This window comes from Astatotilapia calliptera, chromosome 10 (genome assembly GCF_964374335.1).
Source record: "Astatotilapia calliptera chromosome 10, fAstCal68.1, whole genome shotgun sequence".
NCBI classification, from domain to species: Eukaryota; Metazoa; Chordata; class Actinopteri; order Cichliformes; family Cichlidae; genus Astatotilapia; species Astatotilapia calliptera.
Window position 1 is genome coordinate 7,060,440 of NC_137431.1, and position 21,620 is coordinate 7,082,059.

Consider the following 21,620-nt stretch of genomic DNA (forward strand, 5'->3'; position numbering starts at 1 on the left):
CCCATAATATGCCATTTTCGACCTGCCAAAAAGTGATTGCCGCCTATAACTTGTCACTGAGATACTATTTCTGCTTCAAAGTTGTTGGATGTCATCCAGATGGGTCATATGTCAAATATTACATCTCAAACAGTCCCTCAGAACTGCTAAATTACCATTAAGGGAACAATAAAACTGACAATATGCAATTTTCAACCTGCCAAAAAGTGATTGTGGCCTATATCTTGTCACTGAAACAATATTTCTGCTTCAAACTTGTTGGGTATCATCCAAAAGGATGATATGTGGCACATCATATCCCAAACAGTCTCTAAGAAATGCTGAATAACCTTTAAAGGATCATTAATACCCATAATATGCCATTTTCAGCCTGCCAAAAAGTGATTGCCACCTATATCTTGTCACTGAAACAATGTTTCTGCTTCAAAATTGTTGGATATCATCCAGAAGGGTTACATGTGACATATTATATCCCAAACACTCTCTAAGAACTGCTGAATAACTTTTAAAGGAACATTAACATTGATAATATGCCATTTTCAGCCTGCCAAAAAGTGATTGTGGACTATATCTTGTCACTGAAACAATATTTCTGCTTCAAACTTGGTGGATGTCATTCAGAAGGGTTATATGTGACACATTATATCTCAAACAGTCTCTAAGGACTGCTGAATAACTTTTACAGGAACATTAATACCCATATGACATTTTCGACCTGCCAAAAACTGATTGCCGCCCATAACTTGTGACTGAAACAATGTTTCCGCTTCAAAATTGGTGGATGTCATCCATGTGACATATTATATCCCAAACACTCTCCAAGAACTGCTGAATAACTTTTAAAAGAATCAGAATCAGAATACTTTATTCATCCCGAGGGAAATTAGGGTTACAGCAGGCAGCACGCTAATGGCACGTGCGCACTTACAAAGGAACCTTCTGACCAACTTTACACAAACATCACATTGGGCAGACATGTCAGAAAGGTAGGCTGATAGGAAAAAACAACAAAAATACACTACATGAGGTAAGAGGAGGAGAAAAAAAACTCCACTCAGACTGAGCTCCTAGTGGGAGAACAGTTTGATAACAGAAAAAACACCTCAGCACAAAAGCACATGACTATCAATACACCATAAAAACACAAGACAAGCAACAGGGGCGGGTAAAGGGTAAGAGAGAGAACATTAATACCGATAATATGCCATTTTCAGCCTGCCAAAAGTGATTGTGGCCTATATCTTGTCACTGAAACAGTATTTCTGCATCAAACTTGTTGGGTATCATCCAAAAGGATCATATGTGGCACATCATATCCCAAACAGTCTCTAGGAAATCCTTAATAACCTTTAAGGGAACAATAGAACTGATCATATGCAATTTCCAACCTGCCAAAAGGTGATTGCTACCTATATCTTGTCACTGAAACAATATTTCTGCTTCAGACTTGCTGGAAGTCATTCAGATGGGTCATATGTCAAATATTATATCTCCACCAGTCCCTTAGAACTGCTGAATAACTTTTAAAGGGACAATAATACCCATAATATGCCATTTTCAGCCTGCCAAAAAGTGATTGTGGACCATAACTTGTCACTGAAACAATATTTCTACTTCAAACTTGACTGATGTCATTCAGAAGGATAATATGTGACACATTCTGCTGAAGATTTAAATAAAGCCTTTATTGGACAGCGCATAAAATGTCAAATTTCAAATATAAAACCAAATATAACACCAAATGGAAACAGCTGGGAGGAGATCTACATAAATAAATTAGGAACAATAAGTAATAGGAAAGAGAAAACAAAAGGTAAAAAAATGTCATTCCAATACAGCACTTATTAATTTAAACAAAAAAACAAAAAACAATAACAATAACATCCAACTAAAGAAGAAACCACCAATTTAAATAAACTAACAAATATACCAGAAACAGGGGGTATAGTGGAAGCTGAACACCAGTAAACCATGAAACAACATATATATTAATTCTTTTGCCACAGTAACTATAATGCTAACATGTTAGGAAACAGGAAATAATTGAATAATCCTACAAACTAATTCAAATCAAAGCTGAATTTTAATGTTGTTAACAATACAGAAGCACACACAGCAACACAAACATAAATGAATGAATGAATAAATCAATAAATAAACAATGAATTAATATTATTGGAGACAACGATACAAAACACACATTTCAAAGCCTTAGAAAAATTGCCAGAGAACCTAACTGTCTGACCAGCATGCTTCACAGACAAATTTGTTTTCTGTGCTCTTGCGGGGCTTCTTTGCACAGCCCTGTGGTACCACCGTGAGCAAATGTCACAGCCAATCTAAATTAGACAAAACAAGGAAACACAAGTATTATGTTAATAGTGGTATACAAAGAAGTATTTAAATAACAATTTTGCAAAATACGCAGATCATAAAGCAGTCCACCATTCATTACAACTACAATAATTCAGATGATGTATTCACATAGTTTGTAACATTTTTAAAATTATATTTTTGTTTCATGATTTTTTTTATCATCTTTTTAGACTGAATGGGCTATGGACATGTAAAACATAAGCATTTACCCAATCGGTGTCACCATCGTGGTTCCCACAATAGTGGCATAGGTCAGTCAGGTCATCTTCAACAACAAGAAGCAATTACTTTAATTTTAATAATAATGAACTCTGTTTGCATGACTACATAATAAGATTATAGCAATAAAAGAACAATGTTAAAAACACGTTCAATAAAACAATTTGTAGTTTACTATTTAATTTATATTTGTAATGATACCTGTATTCTCAAGAAGACATATTGCAATCTGTTGTCTCAGACTTGCAATACTTGAAGCAGAGTTCTTAAACTCTACTTATTAACACTGCAATTTTCCTTGTAAATCACACAGCAGGTTTGCTAGTTTCTGCCAATATTCTTTGTCAGGTGGGTTTTTAATTTTTTTAATTTTTTTTGTTTTTAAATTTAAGAAGGGACATCTTCTAAGATGCACTCTGCAAACTGTGAATAAAATATATAACAATGCAGTCATTATTTGAAGTAAGATTTGCTATTCCAAAAATTGGAATCATATTTATTTTTAGAAAATCATAGTAAGTGCTCGTGTTGAACAAGAAAGAGGACACAAATGGAGACACTGGAAGAGACAGAGCAGAGACTAGAACCAAAAGCAAGTGATTTTATTAAGGCAGGTAAACATGACAAAACTCAAGCAAAGATGGAACAGGAGAAACAACTAAAGTTGGAAAATAATTATGAAAACTGTTATGAAACTATGCTAAATATAAACCAATTTATATATCACAGCTCCTTCCTGAAACATCCTTGCTGCAGGAAGGAGTGCTTTCGCAGATCATTCATCCCAACAGCAGTTAAACTCTATAACTCTTCAATGACGATGTCATAATTCACTGGACTTTGTGGTCATCATATGATCAAAATTAATGCAAAATGCACCTTCTCTGTTTATGGAGGTGTGCAGGTATATATGTATGTATACATGTGTATATTTATTGTCTACGTGTGTGTTCATGTACATGTCTATACGTATAGATATCTATTACTTCACAGGAACAGTAATGGTAGAATATGTTAAGCTATATAGTTTATGTCTTGGATATTTCCACAAGCACATCCATAAGCACATACTTTGTATGCTACCGTTGTATAAAGTGTATTTTATATTTGTTTGTATTTATTGTTATTTTTGTATTTTCCTTCTGATACCTACCTACTTGATCTGAGGTAACACAAAAATTTCACCATTGTGTGATCAATAAAGTCTTATCCTATCTTATCTTATGTTATCTTATCTATGATGACTACGTGAAGGTAAAATACACAGATGACTTGACAGCAAAACAAAGGAAGAAAAAGGTCTGAGATACAGACAGGAGGTGATCATGGACATTGGAAACATATAGGGAAACAGCTTAATGAAATGAAAATTATGACATCACAGTAGAAGAGTAAAATTAAGCACTAAGAAGAAAGAAGCACAGGACTGTCAAAGTAAAACAGCAAGTATAACAAATTACAGACATGACACGAACCAACAAGGGAGGCTTGACAACAAGAAACACACAGACAAGAAATACATGTCATATTAACTAAATGACAAGAACTGGCTTACACAATGGGCTATAGATGTCACATATAACCCTTTTGGATGATACCCAGCAAGTTTGATGCAGAAATATTGTTTCAGTGACAAGATATAGTCCACAATCACTTTTTGGCAGGTCGAAAATGGCATATTATGGGTATTAATGTTCCCTTAAAAGTTATTCAGCAGTCCTTAGAGACTGTTTGAGATATAATGTGTCACATATAACCCTTTTGGATGATACCCAACAAGTTTGATGCAGAAATATTGTTTCAGTGACAAGTTATAGTCCACAATCACTTTTTGGCAGCTTGAAAATGGCATATTATCAGTGTTATTGTTCTTGTACAAGTTATTCAGCAGTTCTAAGGGACTGTTTGAGATATAATATTTGACATATGACCCATCTGAATGACATCCGCCTAGTTTGAAGCAGAAATATTGCTTTAGTGACAAGATATAGTCCACAATCACTTTTTGGCAGGCTGAAAATGGCATATTATCAATGTTAATGTTCCTTTACAGGTTATCCAGCAGTTCTAAGGGACTGTTTGAGATGTAATATTTGACATATGACCCTTCTGAATGACATCCGCCAAGTTTGAAGCAGAAATATTGTTTCAGTGACGAGTTATAGGCCACAATGACTTTTTGGTAGCGCTAAAATGCCATGCTCTCAGTCGTTATTCTTAACAAACAAGAAAGAGTCATGGTGATACTGGCACAATAGGTCTTTATTGTTTTAACTACTATTCGACAGTCTTATAACAAATATGAACAACGAGAGTAGACATACTAAACCTGTAGGCATTAATTATTCCATCGTGATGCGTGTAGTCATTCGTGACTGCGCTACACACCGAAAGCAACGTTCTGAAAAGCGTCATAATTCAGTTACAAGAAACGTTGAAGTTCCTTAAATGCATACCTTTGCCTAATAACAAAGGCATAAATGTGTTTGTTTGTTTGCCCCCCCCGTTATATCAGTTGCACGGAAGTAGCTGGCAACGCAAGTAATCCGGGCGCTGCAGCTTTAAGCAGCTGCGCGCGCTCCCGCAGACGGCAATCAGTTTCTGGCAGACAATCACTTTTTGGCACAACACCGGCAAGAGAATATGTTCATATCACTCTTTATAGCCTATTAGTTTTATTTTCGATGCACTCTGAGGTCATAGCAAATTAGAAAAAAACATCCTACTGAGTGATTTTGCAGAACTACCTTCTATTTATAGACTTGCTAATTATTTGGCATTATTGCAGCAAACCAGCCTGGATGACATCGTGACTGGGTTCCAGTGCTACACAAGGGACCTGCTTCAAACATACCACCATGCCAATCAGATTACTTCTTCCATGTCCTCACATGAAGAGGTGACCCTCCTGGATAAGATGGTGAAGGTTTGCTGCGTTTTGGTGAACAGTGTGATAATAAAACCAGGGAAAAATGAAACCTGCTCCTGTCAAATATTCTTAAGTCTTGTGCTGTATAAATAGCGGTAATTTTTCAAAAGATAAATTGAAGTAATTGATAGTAAATAAAGTAACGTTAGTAGTGGGTGATATCGTGTAAATGCTGTCATGATTTTGTGTAAACATTTTGTCCTTTATAAACTATAAATGACATGGATTCTACATGTAACTGATGTGATGTTCTATAAGGTGGTTTTAATAAAAAAAAGAGCAAAAATTAGTTTGTTTCTTTATTCAACTTTTGAACAGTGGTACTCAGTCAGTACATATTCAGTAAATGCAAATTATTTACATGGCAGTGCACTTCAGGCATAAATCTAGATCCCTATATAAAACATTATGGGTCATTCCCACAACCCACAGCTTTACTGTGCTCCAGCAAAGATTCCAATAGCAGTGACAACTCCTCCACATTAGCAGGTGGGATTTTTTGTTTTTGGGGACGGCTCCATTTACCTTTCAATACGGATGGTCTGTTTATGTTTTCATCCAGAGCCGTTTTTGGGCAGCTGAAGAGGAGAAGTCTATCTTATGGCCAACCTCTGGCTGTATCTTGGTCATATTACCCAGAAAAACCCAGTATGCAGGTTCATCTGTAACAGTCCTTGTGCCACAGATCTGCACTGTTGCTTCTACATTAAACAGAAGAGCAGCGACATGGATGCAGGTCTCCACGACTCCGGCCATACAGGTGCAGTGGGCGGCTTCAACATTCCCCTGTGATGCTCACAGGGAATGTTGTGAGCCAGCAATGAACCCAATGCTGGTTCATTCAGTCTTTGAGAGTGCAGTACCTGAAACATACAAAGTTAATTTAAAGACAAGGACTCTACTGAGCCAAGGCCGACATAAATGTGTTTTATCTACTTTCAAATCCATTTTATCATAAATGTAACAAAGTATTTAGAAAGTTAGCACATACATGTAATTTTTCATTTTTTTATCAAATCAAATCAAATCAAAATTTATTTATATAGCACATATTAAAACAACAGTGTTGACCATAGTGCTTCACAGTCAATAAAAACATGAGACAGTTAAAACAAACAATAAAAGAGGACAACAAACAATAGGTAACAACGCAACAAGCTAAAACAGCCAACTAGACAGAATCAAAAGCCAAAGTAAAAAAATACGTTTTAAGACGTAATTTAAAAGACTGGATAGACTCGGCAGTGCGAATATGAACGGGGAGGTTATTCCAGAGTCTGGGTGCCACGGATGCAAAGGCCCGGTCGTTTATGTATCCATCTATAGAACGCTGCATGTTATATTCCAAATCTGCCTGTTCTCTTTCAGAAACCTGCCTTCAGAAAATGAACCTAAAGTATGTAATGCAAGGATGTCATCACTTTCAAGATGGAGAAAGCATAAAGTTTGACTTTAGGTGACAATTATGGACACGTAATATGATAAGGAGATTCTGCAGGTCATTAATCAATGTATTATAGTAAAAAATTTATTTTTTGTGACACAGGACACAAACATGGAAGCAAGATATATAATTAGGATTATTTATAATAAATATGAATAAATAATTGCAATTTCTTTAACCATTGAGAATAACTAAATCCTTCAGGACAATGTCACATCAGTGCACTGAACTCACTATGGCTACGTTCACACTGGAGGTCTTAATGCTCAATTCCGATTTTTAAAAAAATTTAAATCTGATTTTGTGTCTGCTTGTTCACACTACAAATAAAATGTGACAGCAAACACGGTCCTTTGTGAACCCTCAAAGTGGCCCGCATGCGCAAAAGAAGACGTCACACACAACGCGCTCTGTTTAGACCCAGACCAAACAGTATTGTTTGACTGATGGCCCTTAATATAAAGACTTGTTTCAGACTTTACGTTGTCCAATTTTGCTTTAAGTTATTTTGTTATTTATATATGGCCTAATAATTATCCTTATTGTTGTTTTAGAGAGGAGCGGTGCTTCAAAGGATAGTTGCAGATTTCTGTCAGAATCTGCAGATTATACAGTATAAATAAAATGTTCACGTTGTCTTCCCAACAGTTTCACTAACATCTGCACGGGATGCACACGAAGCGCTCATGTGTTCTCAATGTCTTCTCCAGCGCTGATAATTGGCATATGTTTTGTGTCAGTGAAATAAAAGACGGATTTAATGCGACACGACCATTCAAACAGCAGTTGCTTTCTAAAACATCAGATATGTATCGGATTAAGTACCACATACGAAAGTGACCCAGATCGGATTTGAAAATATCGGATTTGTGCTGTTTTTACACCGTCATACCATGATTGGATATGGGTCGCATACGGTCAAAAAAGTCGAATTTGATGCGCTTTCGCGTGCAGTGTGAACGTAGCCAGAGCCTCCACATGTTCTCACTCTAATTTGCACTTTGAGTGATGGGCTATTGGTAGCAATGGTTTTGAAGGGACTGCCAGAATCGTTCAAACCGTTTGCGATCCATGTCACACAAAGTGAAGTTGAAGTGACTTTTGCTGAATTTAAAACTAAACTGCGAAGCTTTGAAGACACAGAGAAAATGCGCGCTGCAGCGTCAGATGACAACATCATGAAAGCACGTGTACGACCGAGCGACAATCCCACGTTTGAAAAATCGAATGACCGTGGGGCCGGCAACGCAGACATAGTGTGTTTCAGATGCGGATTAAAGGGACACAAAGCCAGGACGTGTCAGCGCAAGCAGTGGTGTAGCGAGTGTAAAAGCACCACAAAGCACCACCCACTCAACATGCAGACGGAAACGGCGGCAAGACAATGCACGGAAAGTTTCCGAGGAGTCGGGTAGCAAAGACTACGCATTCCGGGTAAGCAGCGAGGATGCAGCGTTCCAGTCAGAGCATGGCATCAACAAAAAGGGTCTGATGGTGGACACAGGGGCAACTTCGCATATTGTTACAGATGTAACAAAGTTCAGGACATTCAACGACAGTTTCCAGCCCAAGTCACACTACGTAGAGTTGGCTGACGACACTAAGTGCACTGGAGTTGCAGAGCAAAGAGGGGAGGCAGAGTTTTGCTTGATGGACAGCAGGGGGCAGTGCCACAAAACAACCTTGAAACAGGCACTGTACATCCCATCGTATCCACAAGACATCTTCTCTGTGAAAGCAGCTACCTCAAATGGAGCAACTATGATCTTCAAGCAAGGAAAAGACACCCTGCAACACAAAGACGGTACAAGTTTCCCAATACATGAGTACAACAGACTGTACTACCTACAAACAGTAAACACTGAAGGTAAAGACCAGTGTAAGGGTTGCTATGACATGCAAACATGGCATGAAATTCTTGGTCACTGTAATTATGATGACATTCAGAGATTACAGGGTGTTGTTGATGGTATGGCAATCAAAGGAAAAACAGATAAATCTGTCTTGCATTGTGAAGTGTGCACACAGGGAAAGTTTGTTCAAACTAGAAACAGGGACCCTGATGCACGAGCCAAAACCGCCTTAGAGCTGGTACACACAGATCTAGCTGGTCCAGTAGACCCAGAGTCCAGAGATGGATATAGATTTGCACTATCATTCACTGATGACTATTCCAGTGCAGTGTTTGTGTATTTTCTGAAAAATAAGAGTGACACAGCAAAAGCAACACAGAAGTTTTTGGCTGATACAGCCCCGTATGGGCAAGTTAAATGTATCAGGTCTGACAATGGAACAGAGTTTATGGGAAATGAGTATCAGGCACTCCTTAGCAAAAATGGAATCAGGCATGAGACCTCAGGACCATACTCACCACACCAAAATGGTACTGCAGAACGCAATTGGCGCACTCTTTTTGATATGGCCAGGTGTATGTTAATAGAGAAACAGTTACCTAAAGAGTTGTGGACTTACGCAGTGCAAACAGCAGCTGTAGTGAGGAATAGATGTTTTAACAGACGCACAGAACAGACACCATATTTAATGCAGGAAGAAGGCCAAACCTTTCCAGGATGCAGACATTTGGGTCAGTGTGTTATGCCTACAGGCAGAACAAGAGAAAACTAGACTCAAGGTGTGAGAAAGGAATTTTTGTTGGATATGACAAGAACAGTCCAGCTTATATGGTCTACTACCCAGACAGTGGGAAAGTACAGAAGCATAGACTGGTGAAGTTTGAGACTAAAACAAGAGTAGAGAGACAAACACAGACTGACAAGGTGCCAGATGATGAGGGTGACTTTGAGACACCAAACAGGTTCACCAAGACCAGAGAACAGACTGATGTGAGTACAGAACATACAGATACTCAGGAACAGATCCCAGTAAGCATGTCTGAGATGAGCAGCCAGTCACAGGAGAATGAACTCGACTGCGAGGCTGCAAGGTATCCTTCCAGAGTGAGAAAGAGGCCTGGGTATTTAAGTGAATATGTTACTGATAAGGAGGATTGTGATCAAGTACTTACAAACATGGATTATTGTTACAGAGCAATGTGTAACATTCCCCAAACATTCAAGGAAGCAATAACTTCATCTAACTCAGAGAAATGGGTCAGTGCAATGGATGAAGAGATGCAATCACTAAGAGAAAATGACACATTTACCTTAACCACTGTGCCTGAGGGTAAGAAGATAGTGGGGGGTAGATGGGTGTACGCAGTCAAAAACAATGTTGATGGATCTGAGAGGTACAAGGCACGTTATGTTGCTAAAGGATATAGTCAGAGGATAGGTGTGGATTATGAAGAAACATTTTCCCCTACTGCTAACCTGACTAGTATCAGAGTGTTGATGCAAAAGGCAGCACAAGAAAACATGCTTTTACATCAGATGGATGTTAAAGCTGCCTATCTTCACGCACCAATAGATTGTGAGGTATTCATGGAACAACCTGAGGGTTATGAGGTAAAATCCGACACAAATGAAAAACTGGTGTGCAAGTTGAAAAAGTCGCTATATGGGCTAAAACAATCAGGCCGGAATTGGAACAAGTTGTTGCATGAATATCTGAGTGAGAACAACTTCGTGCAAAACCCCGCTGACCATTGTGTTTACACAAAAATGACAGAAAATAAGAAGGTGATTCTGATTGTATGGGTAGATGACCTGATCATTGCTGCTAGTGATGAAAGTGAACTAACTGTTGTGTAGAAAATGCTTGCAGCAAAATTCAAAATGAAGGATTTGGGTAAACTGAGACATTTCATTGGTATAGATTTTGACCAGAGTGATAACTGTGTAAAAATATCACAAAAACAATATGTGGAAAAAATACTTGAAAGATTCAACATGCAGGATTGTAAAGAAAGACAGACACCTTGTGAGCAAAAACTGAACTATGCTGATGATGCAGAAAGGATGAGTGATGTCAAAAGGTACAGAGAGGCAGTTGGTAGTCTGATCTATTTGGCTACATGCACAAGACCAGACTTGAGTTTTATAGTCAGTAAACTTTCACAGTACTTTACTGAGCCAACTGAAGACCAATGGACTACAGTAAAACATGTACTGAGGTATCTGAAAGGGACAACCGAGAAAGAACTGTGTTACAGGAAATGTGACAACAAAGAACTGAGGTTGTGGGCATACAGCGATGCTGATTGGGTAGCTGATGTAACAGACAGACGGAGTACAACTGGTTATTGCATAAGCTTGTCTGTAGATGGTCCTTTAATCTCATGGAAAACCAAAAGACAACCTACTGTTGCATTATCTACCTGTGAAGCGGAGTACATGGCTTTAGCTGCGACCCTACAAGAAATTGTACCTAATGCAACTGTTACAAGGTATTGATGGACAAAAATATGCACCGCCAAAAGTTCATGAAGATAATCAGGGTGCAATTGCGTTGGCGAAGAATCCTGTGACGAGACAGAGATGTAAACATGTTGACATAAAGTACCACTTTGTGATGTCAACTGTGAGTGCAGGATTATTGTTCAACAGAAGAGATGGTTGCAGATGTAATGACAAAGCCTGCAACAAAAGTTAAGTTGTTCAAGTTTGAGAAGTTTATGTTTGGGCATTAACGTGGTATACGGACATGTATACAGTACTGAGGAAGAAACCTTTTGTTTGTTGTTTTTTTTGTTTACTTAAGAGCATCATAATATGAGAGCAAGTGGGGGTGTTGAAATAAGAAGAGAAAATGCTCTCAATTATGGAGACAGTCAAATGGTTTATTTATGTTTGATGTGTGATTTGCATTTGTGTGGCTGTTAATAAAGTTAGCGCGCTCTAGGGGGCGTATGCGTTCATCAAAAATGGCCGAAGGCTGATGTGTGTTTATTCCTCCCTAAATGCTGTTGATGAAGTTTGCCATGCACGTCAGATTTTCCTGCGCATTTTCATACCTCTGCCAACAGTTTTCATGGATGCCTGGATGATAAACTCAATTGTTACACATGGTAGAGCAGAACGCTGATCATTTTATTACAGATGAAAGACTTTAGATAGTTTTTCAACTCTCAGTGATGCCACAGTGATCCTGTAATTTATGGACGTGCAGCTGAGTTTGAGCCCAGACACGGCTAGTGACGTCAGACTTAAAGACCGGATAAAGATTGATATGAACATATCTATAACTTACGGGAATGAAAATGTCTGGAGCACACCAACAGATATTTGGAGAGATATTGGAAGAGAACTGGATATCAGCTCATCTCACAGCTGCTATCCAGACTAGACGCATTCTTTTGGTAACATCCGATACATGAGCTGCCTCATGTTGCTTCCAGGTGGGGAAAGAATGAAAAGATAAACCCTTTTCAACCTTATTCCCTTGCCGGTCGTGCGATCTAACTTTACAACCGACCGCACAGCAAGTACGAACCATAGCTGGTGTTATCCGTGTACTTTCGCTCTTTCGCTAGCGCTTTGTTCGGCCCAGAAATGTGGCACCTCAACCAAAAATCCTGACCACGCCCCCTCTCGTGACATCACGCTTGTGTCACTTCCAGTATTTCAGACAATCCCTTTCTGTCAAGGACTTTTAATTTGTTGTGGGGTTTTTGTAATTTGTTGTGGGGGTTTTGTATTTTGTTGTGGGGTTTTTGTATTTTGTTGTGGGCTTTTTGTATTTTGTTGTGGGGTTTTGGTATTTTGTTGCGGTTTTTTTGTAATTTGTTGTGGGGTTTTTGTATTTTGTTGTGGGGTTTTTGTATTTTGTTGCGGTTTTTTATTTTGTTGCGATTTGCACTTCCCAGCCACCATAGTACGGCAACTTGTTGATCAATTATTAATTCATGTACTAACAGGGACTTAGAAGAGAGAGACCTAATGTTAATGATCCACATTTTGCTATTTTACTCTTTGGTTTAGTTTTAGATACTATCTAGTTATTTCTTTATTGTTTTGGGGAAATAATGGGGGATCGTGTGTACACTGTAAAGACATTAAAACTGATTTTCTATGAAATTTATAGAATTTTCTCATTATTATTAAATACATGACATATCAAAATGACAAAAATCATACACGAACTAGAAAGTGCATTTTCTGAAGAAACTGCAGTGTGAATGCTTGAATCTGAATGTATGCACTGAAATGAATTAATTGCTGAATGTTAAGTTAAAAATCTGAATGAGCTGGAAAATACAGAATTTTTAACCTGAAAATAAAAGTGCAGAACTTTTGAAAGCTGATGTTCACACAGAAGAAGTTGGAAAAAGCTAAGCATGTTTAAAATGTAAATAATAAAAAGATGAGTAATGACAAAAGAAAATTTAGAGTCAGAAAACCTCTGAATGAATATTAAAAGTTCATATTCTTCTAATTGAAATGAACTTAAAAGATGAACAAACATTCTGCAGAAAATACAAACTTTAATATACAGCATGATGTTTTTCAGACATATTCACATGTGTATATCATGTTTAATAGTATTACATACATCAATTTGTTTTGTATGTCATAGAAAATAACATAAAAATCTTAAGTCATATTTTACAGCTTCTTTCTGAAAAGGACTGGTAGAATAAAGAAAAATAACTAAATTAAATAACTAAATAAAAAATAATGAGCAACATATGAAATACATGAAAATTCAACTTTTAAAACCACAATCCTGAACCTTTAAATTGTGTTGGTTTCTTAGAACATGGCTGAACAGCTGTTTCTATCGGTCTACTTAATCTTCTGATCTGTCTACACATCTTTTTATTACTCATTCTTTTTTATGTTTTAATGTAAACAGAGTCCACACAGTGGTAAAAGAGAACTGTATAGAGATTTGTGAGTAAACTCAAATGAAAGCCTAAGGTGGTGACACAGTTTAACACATGCAAATAATCAAATAAACACATTAGTCCTTTTTGTGAACATGGATAAATAAGTATCAATACAGCATTGTTCAGCCATGCCACTAAATGCTTTTTTACACATTGTTTTAACCTGGGCTCAGACACAAAGTCCCAAATTTAGTTAGTCCCTGACTTTGAGTTGTGGTTATGACTAATTATTATACACAAGGCTTTATCTATCTAAACTCTAAGGACACAAATATGAAAAAACCTATACTTACCAGCTGATACCCCACACTACACACTAGGTGTGCCATGTGACCTGAAACTTTGGTACAAAATCATCATAATCATTCTGTTAACACTGTTTTTTAACACTGTTTGTGTTGCTGTTCAGCAGTTTAAAATGTTTTAGATTGGATTACATGGAATGAATTTGAATTTTCTTGGGGGTTTTTGTATGTGTTTCGTTCTCAGCAGATTTTTTCTTCCATACTGTTGAATTCCAGTTACCACATTTCTGGTCATATGACATCCCAAGTGCCCACTTAAAAAAATCCCTACAGTTAATTCAACATTAAAACAAAATAAAAAAATGTTAAATAAATAAAGGTTTGCTCTGTGATGAAATACTAAATAAGCATACATTGTACAGAGCACTAACAATGAAAACAATCCTTTAGCCTGTTGATCAGAGAGAGGCAGTCATTATGTCCATTTAAAACCTGTAATCACAGAGCACAATGTTTCTGTGAAACTATGAAGTCCCATATGATCCTCATCACGTCCAGTGACTTCAGAGTGGATCCTCCCTGTCATCCGGCCAGTGTTTGATGTGTGGCAAGCAGCACAGAAGCAGGATAGCTGAGGACTTTAAAAGAAGAGCAGAAAACGGGAACATATGTAGTTGTAAATGTAAATATCAGTGATACTTGTCTTGTCAAAGGGAATAAAATAATGAAAATGTTAACTTACACACTCATTTAGAGAGGATCTTGACACTGCACAGAGGAGGCACAGTCAGTCTGACAATGATGGTGATCTCCAGGGATGTTTTCCTGCAGCAACATTCCTGCCAACTGGCCATATGATCCAGAGTAGTTGGTTTGTAATGAACAGAAAGGTGTATATGTTAGGTAGTGTGCACTCAGAGCTGGTCCTAAGAAACAAACACATCCTGTAATAAACTGAATACCTGTAGTAGTGCTGCTGCAAATATGAAGCCCTTCTATCATGAGTGGTTTCAAAGAAGGTGTTTTGGAGGCTCGGTCACAGAAACTGTGCAGTCTGTTCAGTCCTGAGTGTCTCAGCTGTGATGGGGATGGATCACAGAGGGAAACACCTGAGTACAGACATTACAATACACTCTAACACTCCTAAGGTCAAGTGAAAACACAATTTAAACACTTTACAAAGAATGAATACATGTTTTCATGGAAATTATGTCATTAACCCTTTTTGTTGTGAGTAAATCTCACCGACTGCTTGTGGGACAAGCTAGAAGGAGGACTTATCACAGAATGTCTCCTGTGCTCCAGATGTGAAGTCTCACGCTCTGATCGTACGGCGATGAAGATGGTGATGATGAAGCCTCTCTGATCTGTGGCATTACAGTTTCTAGCTGCTATGTGCTTCACACTGTTGGATCTTACATGTGAAGCTTGGAGAAGACACAGGAGGACTGTGTCTCTCTTAAAAAAGAAAAAGAAAAAAGAAAACCTAACACCCCCCCCCCTCAGCTCCCACCGTAAACCCCCCCCCCCCCCCCCACTCAACTCCCCAACCTCACACCATCCAATGTCTATACAAATGTAGGGTATCAGCTGGTAACAGAAAGCAAGTGTTACATATGTACTACTTATGTAACACTGCTGAAACATTTCTGGCCAGAAATGTGCAGTTATCAACCCAGACCCACCCTGATGATTGCACTGGCCGAAACATGATAAAAGCTCATAAAAATGTATGTTTCATCGAAAGATTTGTCCAAAAATATAATCGTATACTTTTGAAAAAGTTTAAAGTTTATAACAAACCAAAATAATAACATTTTTGTAAATAGTATTTCAAAATAGAGGCACACATAAAGTGGCTTAACTGTCATTATTGCTGTAATTAGGTTTGTTTGTTTGTTTGTTTGTTTGTTTTTTTAAAAAGCAACCTTTAGTCATTATTGTTCTCTCAGAAACAATGAAGAAGCTGTTGAACATTTATGTGTTGTGTAGGCAATCCTCTGGTCCACCCTCCCTCCCTCCCAGCCACGGTGAGACTGGGGCAGCCTGGCAGGATGTTGAAGCCTGGCTGCAGAGAGGATATGCCTACACTATTCATTTTAAACTGCTATATTTGATTTTTCTGACATTTATAGGTTACTGTTAGTGAATTTTAGATTTTCTGTGATAAATAAAATTGTCATCTTTTACTGATATCATTACTTAATTCATGTAATTGTATTTTATGTAAACAATTCAACCATTATACTGCAATGCAGAGCGTCAACTTTTAAATATCGCTCTACTTTCTTAAGTCATTCAAAAATATAGAAATTACTTACTGTATTCAAAGATCTAGATCATGAATCATCACAGGACAATACACAGTATACTGGGTCATGGTAACTATGGTATGTCTTCATGACTCCAAAATGGAGACATCGATCTGGCTGAGAAATGAAAATGAGGTCAAGCAGTGTGTTCTTCTCTGTGGTAGGGGCAGTGATGACCTGTGCGTATCCCCTAGATTCAAACAACTCCATGATTGGTTTGTTTGCACTGGATAAAACATTCTCATTAAAATCACCACAAACTATGATGGGATGACAGTCCATGATCTCCAATGAGTCTAATAGGCTTACCAGGTTTTTCAGGAATGGCCTCAGAGTGTAGTCTGGAGGTCTGTATACAACTGCAATCAGAGCACTGACTGGTGCTTCAACCTTTAAAGCCAGAAATTCAAGGTCAGTTACATTATGGATGTACTGTTTTTCATGCACTTGAATGTCACTTTTCACATAAACAGCAACTCCACCACCACTTCTGTTTGCCATCTGGGGAAAGTTTGTGTAGGACAGGTGTCTGTTGCGTTTGAACAAATTGTAATTTTCCAAGTGGAGACTCTCTGCGACAAAAGAGCCCCGCAGGTGTGTTTCTGTTAGGCACAAAACATCTGCTAGACACAATTCATGGTGACTTTTGATGTCATTAATGTGAGCTGGCAGTCCCTCTGTATTATGATGAACAATGGTGAAAACCTCTGACCTGCTCAGTGTTTGCCTCACGTGTAGAAGAGGCATCATGTCATCAAGGTTGGCTTGTCTCATGTTCTCAAGTGCTGCAGTGATTTCTGGGTTGGTGAATATTTTTTTCTCCTCCATATCAAGAAGATACAGTCCACTGAGAGACGTCACTCTACTGACAGCTACGTAGGCCATGCCGGGCTCAAAAATGCTCTTAAGAGAGACAACAGCTGATGTAGTTGTCATACCCTGTACCTTATGTATTGTACATGCAAAGGCCAGCTTCACTGGGAACTGTCTTCGTACCACTCCTTTCTGCTTCAGATTCTCCTCTGCTCTCTCAATGTACACCATGTCGTCTGCTGGTGTGCGGTTATTCTTTCCAGATGTCTCATTATCCATTTTAAGTCCAAGTTTGATGATGTGTTGGTCGTTTTCAGAGTGAACTACTCTAAGTAGTTTTCCAAAAGCTCCATTAACCAAACCATTTTGTATGTCAATGTTTCTGGTGAGCATGACACGAGCTCCTTCTGCAACTTTCAGTGTGTCTGGTAACTCGTTTTTACCTCCTTTCAACGGTCTGTCTTGAAGTGCCATTCTGCCAGTTCTAGGATCTTTTCTATAATCATCTGCATGGATGTCAATGATATGAGTGTGGAGCAGAGCCAGTGTTGAAGAGTTGTGTGCATCCACTTCTTTATTAGTTGCAAAAATGTGCAATGCATCAGTCGGACAATGGGCTGGTTCAGTTATGGCCTGTAACAACAAATCTCTATCTGCTTCGCAAAGCTCATCCAACTTTCCTTTTACACGAATTCTGTTCAGCATCTCAGCAAAGACAACATCATCTTTCTGACGCATAATCTCAGTCAGAGTGATCATCTGAAAATGCTCCCGCCACAGGTCGATCTCGGACGGGTCGTGCACACAGAGAGGTTTAGACTGTCGCACTGGGGGTAGCTGATAGAAGTCTCCGACAGCAATGACTGACATGCCTCCAAAGGGTCTCCGAGTCCCTTTGATCTGTTTGAGTCTTGCATCTACATATGCAAAGAGATGTCTTGACACCATAGACACTTCGTCAATGACGATTATTTCAGCATTCAAAAGTTCTGATCTGACTTCATCCAGCTGATTGCCAAGTCCCTGAATGGGAGGTTTTAAGCTTCTCGGGAGCTTGAGAAGAGAATGCAGTGTTGTTCCAGAAATGTTAAAAGCTGCAGTCCCAGTGAAAGCAGTTAACAGGACAGTGGGTTTTGATATGTCAACGTCGTCTGCATATCTGGGCACTTTGCTCAGTATCTTAGATGCTTCTGAGTAGATGCATTTGATAAGATGTGATTTTCCTGTTCCAGCACCACCATTAATATAAAAGAAAAACTGCTCTGGATTTAGAGCACAGACTCTTTTAATGCACCAGTCTCTAACTGCATAAAATATGCAGGCTTGCTTCTTATTCAGATTTTGAAACATCTGACGTAACAATGTGGGATCAATAGCAGGGGGTTCCCTGATGGCTCTGACTTCTGTTGAAGCATCAGCCTGACGGCTGTAGTCGGGCACATCTTCCTGTTCATTTTCATTGTCTCGCTCTCTTTCTTGTTCAACAAGTGGCAACCTTACGAGATCTGATTCAGGTGCCAGATTACACCATTCGTCAGTCACACCTCTGTTCTGCTCATATTCCTCAACAGCGCTCTCGATCTCCTCACTGTTTTTCTCATATTTTTCTCTGTTTCTTTTGACAATGTGTTGCACGTACTCAAGACGGTCAGTACCTGGCAGCTGTACACAGCCAGCACCATAGAAAGCCTGATAGGTTGGCAACGATGGTGTTTTCAGTTCGTGGTCTGAACGATGAGGAAGGTACAGTTTAAGCAGTCTTCCGTAATATTGCTCTGGATGTTTTTCTTGTGAGCAGCGGTGAAATCTGATGATAGCAGGCTTATTGTTTTTGCGCCTTTGCACAAACCCCATCTCATTGAGAAGGGGCAAAACATCTTTACCTTTTTTCTGTTGGCCATAGACAATCCTGCAAGTAGCAGCAAAGTCTGCCATGCACATCTCCTCATACTCTGGTGTTTCAGGTCTGGCTTTGTATTTGTCATTCAAAGATGTCATCCAAACATTGGAAGACTCAGGTGTTGTGTTGTCCAGAACTGACAGGGGACGACTCATTTTCACAGGATTATCATCAGTTGGAATGAATATTACAGCACGTGAACATTGCTTCATGTGAAGACCACATGCACGAGCAACACACTCCTGTGCACTGATCTCTCGCTTCTTTGAATATGCCTGCATGACGGCTCTCATTTCATCGCACTCATTTACACTGTCCTTATGGGAGTTCTCAATGACAGTTTTCAGGTACTCAGATAGCCCGCCCTCTTTTTTTGATATATATTTCATTAAATAATTTGCAGCGCCGAAAGCATCTAAAACAAAGCTTATGTCGATATTACTGTTCCAGGCTTCAAGCAGATGTGGATTATAGCCATTTATCCAAGAGTCTTTTGGATCACGCTTTAGTATGATCGTACTCCTCATGTTCATTTTATTCAGGTATCTCTCATATTCTGCATGTGTCAACTTGCATCTTTCCAAGAGCTGCTCTAAACTCATGGAAGCAGTTTCAGGTTCATTCAGCAGCTGGTTCAGTGGTCTGAGCTTGTTCTTTGCTGTTTCTACTTCCAGTGCATCATCCTCACTGGGTCTTGTGATCATTGTCTCATTGCAGGGTGGTTTGGGAAAACCAAAACGGCACCCGGAGCTTAAACTCCTAAAGCACGTCTTTGTGTGGTTCTTACTGTGTTTTTGCACTTCTGTTACTTTTTTGTACAGTTCGGGTTGTTTATGTGGATCAGGCAGCTGAGCTGTGATGTATTTGTTTATAAAATCAACAACAGTTTGCTCATCATCCTCCTCAAACACAGGAGCACCTTCTACCCACAGGAGACAGTGTATGTGTGGGCTTCCTCTGTGCTGAAACTCAACTCTGTAAAAGTAGTCAATGACTTTGCCAAGTGGCTCTGCGGGAGATAAGAGTAAATCTCTGAATAATGCTTCAACTCTCTTGTCAAACATGCGCATTGTTGTGACAGGATTGCTTCTCAGGATGTCACACTTTGCTGACCAGTCGAGTCCTTCAAAATTCACTTGTTCACCTTGCTGCCTTGTTATTGCCTCGATCACTTCAGGCCAGCGCATTTCAGCAGCTGAAAATGTGCAAAAGAACGTGGGAGTTCCCAACTGTCTGATCATGGCAAAAAGATCTCTTGTTGTTTTCTCCCAATAGGCTGGGGTTCCTCTCAGAGGCTGCATGAATCTCACTGCATCTTTATTTCGCACCAGTTTCTCCACCTCATGTTTATCTTGTAACATGCCTGAGGTTATTTTTCTACCATCTCTGGTCAGAGGCTTTGCCTTCCTTAACTGTACTGTCATGCTGGATGTAGCCAAGTGTATTTCAGTCACAAACTGTGCAAAGAACAAATAGTTTGTGTCTTTGGCAAAACGATCATCAATGCAGAAAAGTCTTGATTTGAAATACCCACTGGGGGATACTTTGATCAGCCTTCTTTCATCAAGTGTGTTTTGGCCTGTAGGAAACTGCACAGGGAAGGCCATGGCCTCCAGTTTAGGTGTTTTGAAAAAACTTATTGGATTGTTTCTCTCTGCAGGAGCAACAGAGTAGATTCCTTCACTGAAACATAATATCTCCTCAGCCACATCAGGGGGCTGCAAACAGGACTCGAGTGCAAAACCACCATTAGTCAGTCCATCTGCTTGCTCTGAATCATCTCTCATCTGTTCATGCGATTGTTCACCATCACAGGGTAACGTGTCAATGTCCTGTTCATTTTTATTTTGTGCTTCACTCAGTGCATTTTTCTCACAGCTGTCAATTTCCATTAAATCAGCCTCATCATAATCGTCCTCATTCATGTTTTCATCATCATCATCATCTTCATCAGGAAGTGTTGGATCACACAGCTCAGCATCATCTCTGATGCTCACATCCTTATACTGTGGATGAATCTGCTTGAGTTTATGCAGTGCTTGCACAAGTTTAGACCAGCTTACAGTCTGAAACAGCTGATGACCTTTGTAAGATAAGCGTCTCTTCAGTTTTACTCTCATGATCTGAGAATTAATTCTCAATCGAGGCAATGCTTCAACAGTTTCCTGTACCTCGGATGGGACACAGACCACATTTCCTCTAATTGCTCTTTGTCTGCCTTTGGGAAGAGGAATGATCTTGGCAAATGGTATGCACTTGGCTATGAGATGTCTCTCCAGTATGTTGAGATCAGACAGTTCAGGTGGAGTATCAGCAAGATCCAGTTTATTGGCAACAGCAAGCGCTGGCATGGATCCATTTTTAAGATGATCGTGGCAGGTGTGACAAATCCACTCTCTCTTTCTCTCATCGGGAACATTGCACTGCTCATTTCTGCAGTTTTCATCACAAACATGAACAAATCTTCCAGTCAAACATGTTGCAACCACATGTGGGTTTTTGACATACTTTGACCTTGTGCAGGGTTGCACTTGGTTTGGAAATGAAGCCTTGAAACAGACAGTACATGGGTATGATGGTCCAGCTTTGATTTGT

General features: G+C 39.0%; 1 protein-coding gene across 1 annotated transcript in view; it reads right to left on the bottom strand.

Annotated features, from left to right (window-relative positions):
* Window positions 1-5,824: 5,824 nt before the first annotated feature.
* Window positions 5,825-21,620, bottom strand: part of alcama (activated leukocyte cell adhesion molecule a) — a 176,927-nt gene continuing 161,131 nt past the window's right edge. The window contains exon 16 of the mRNA XM_080307441.1: window positions 5,825-6,387. The gene's annotated coding sequence lies outside the window, so the exon portion shown is untranslated. The remainder of the gene's footprint in view (window positions 6,388-21,620) is intronic.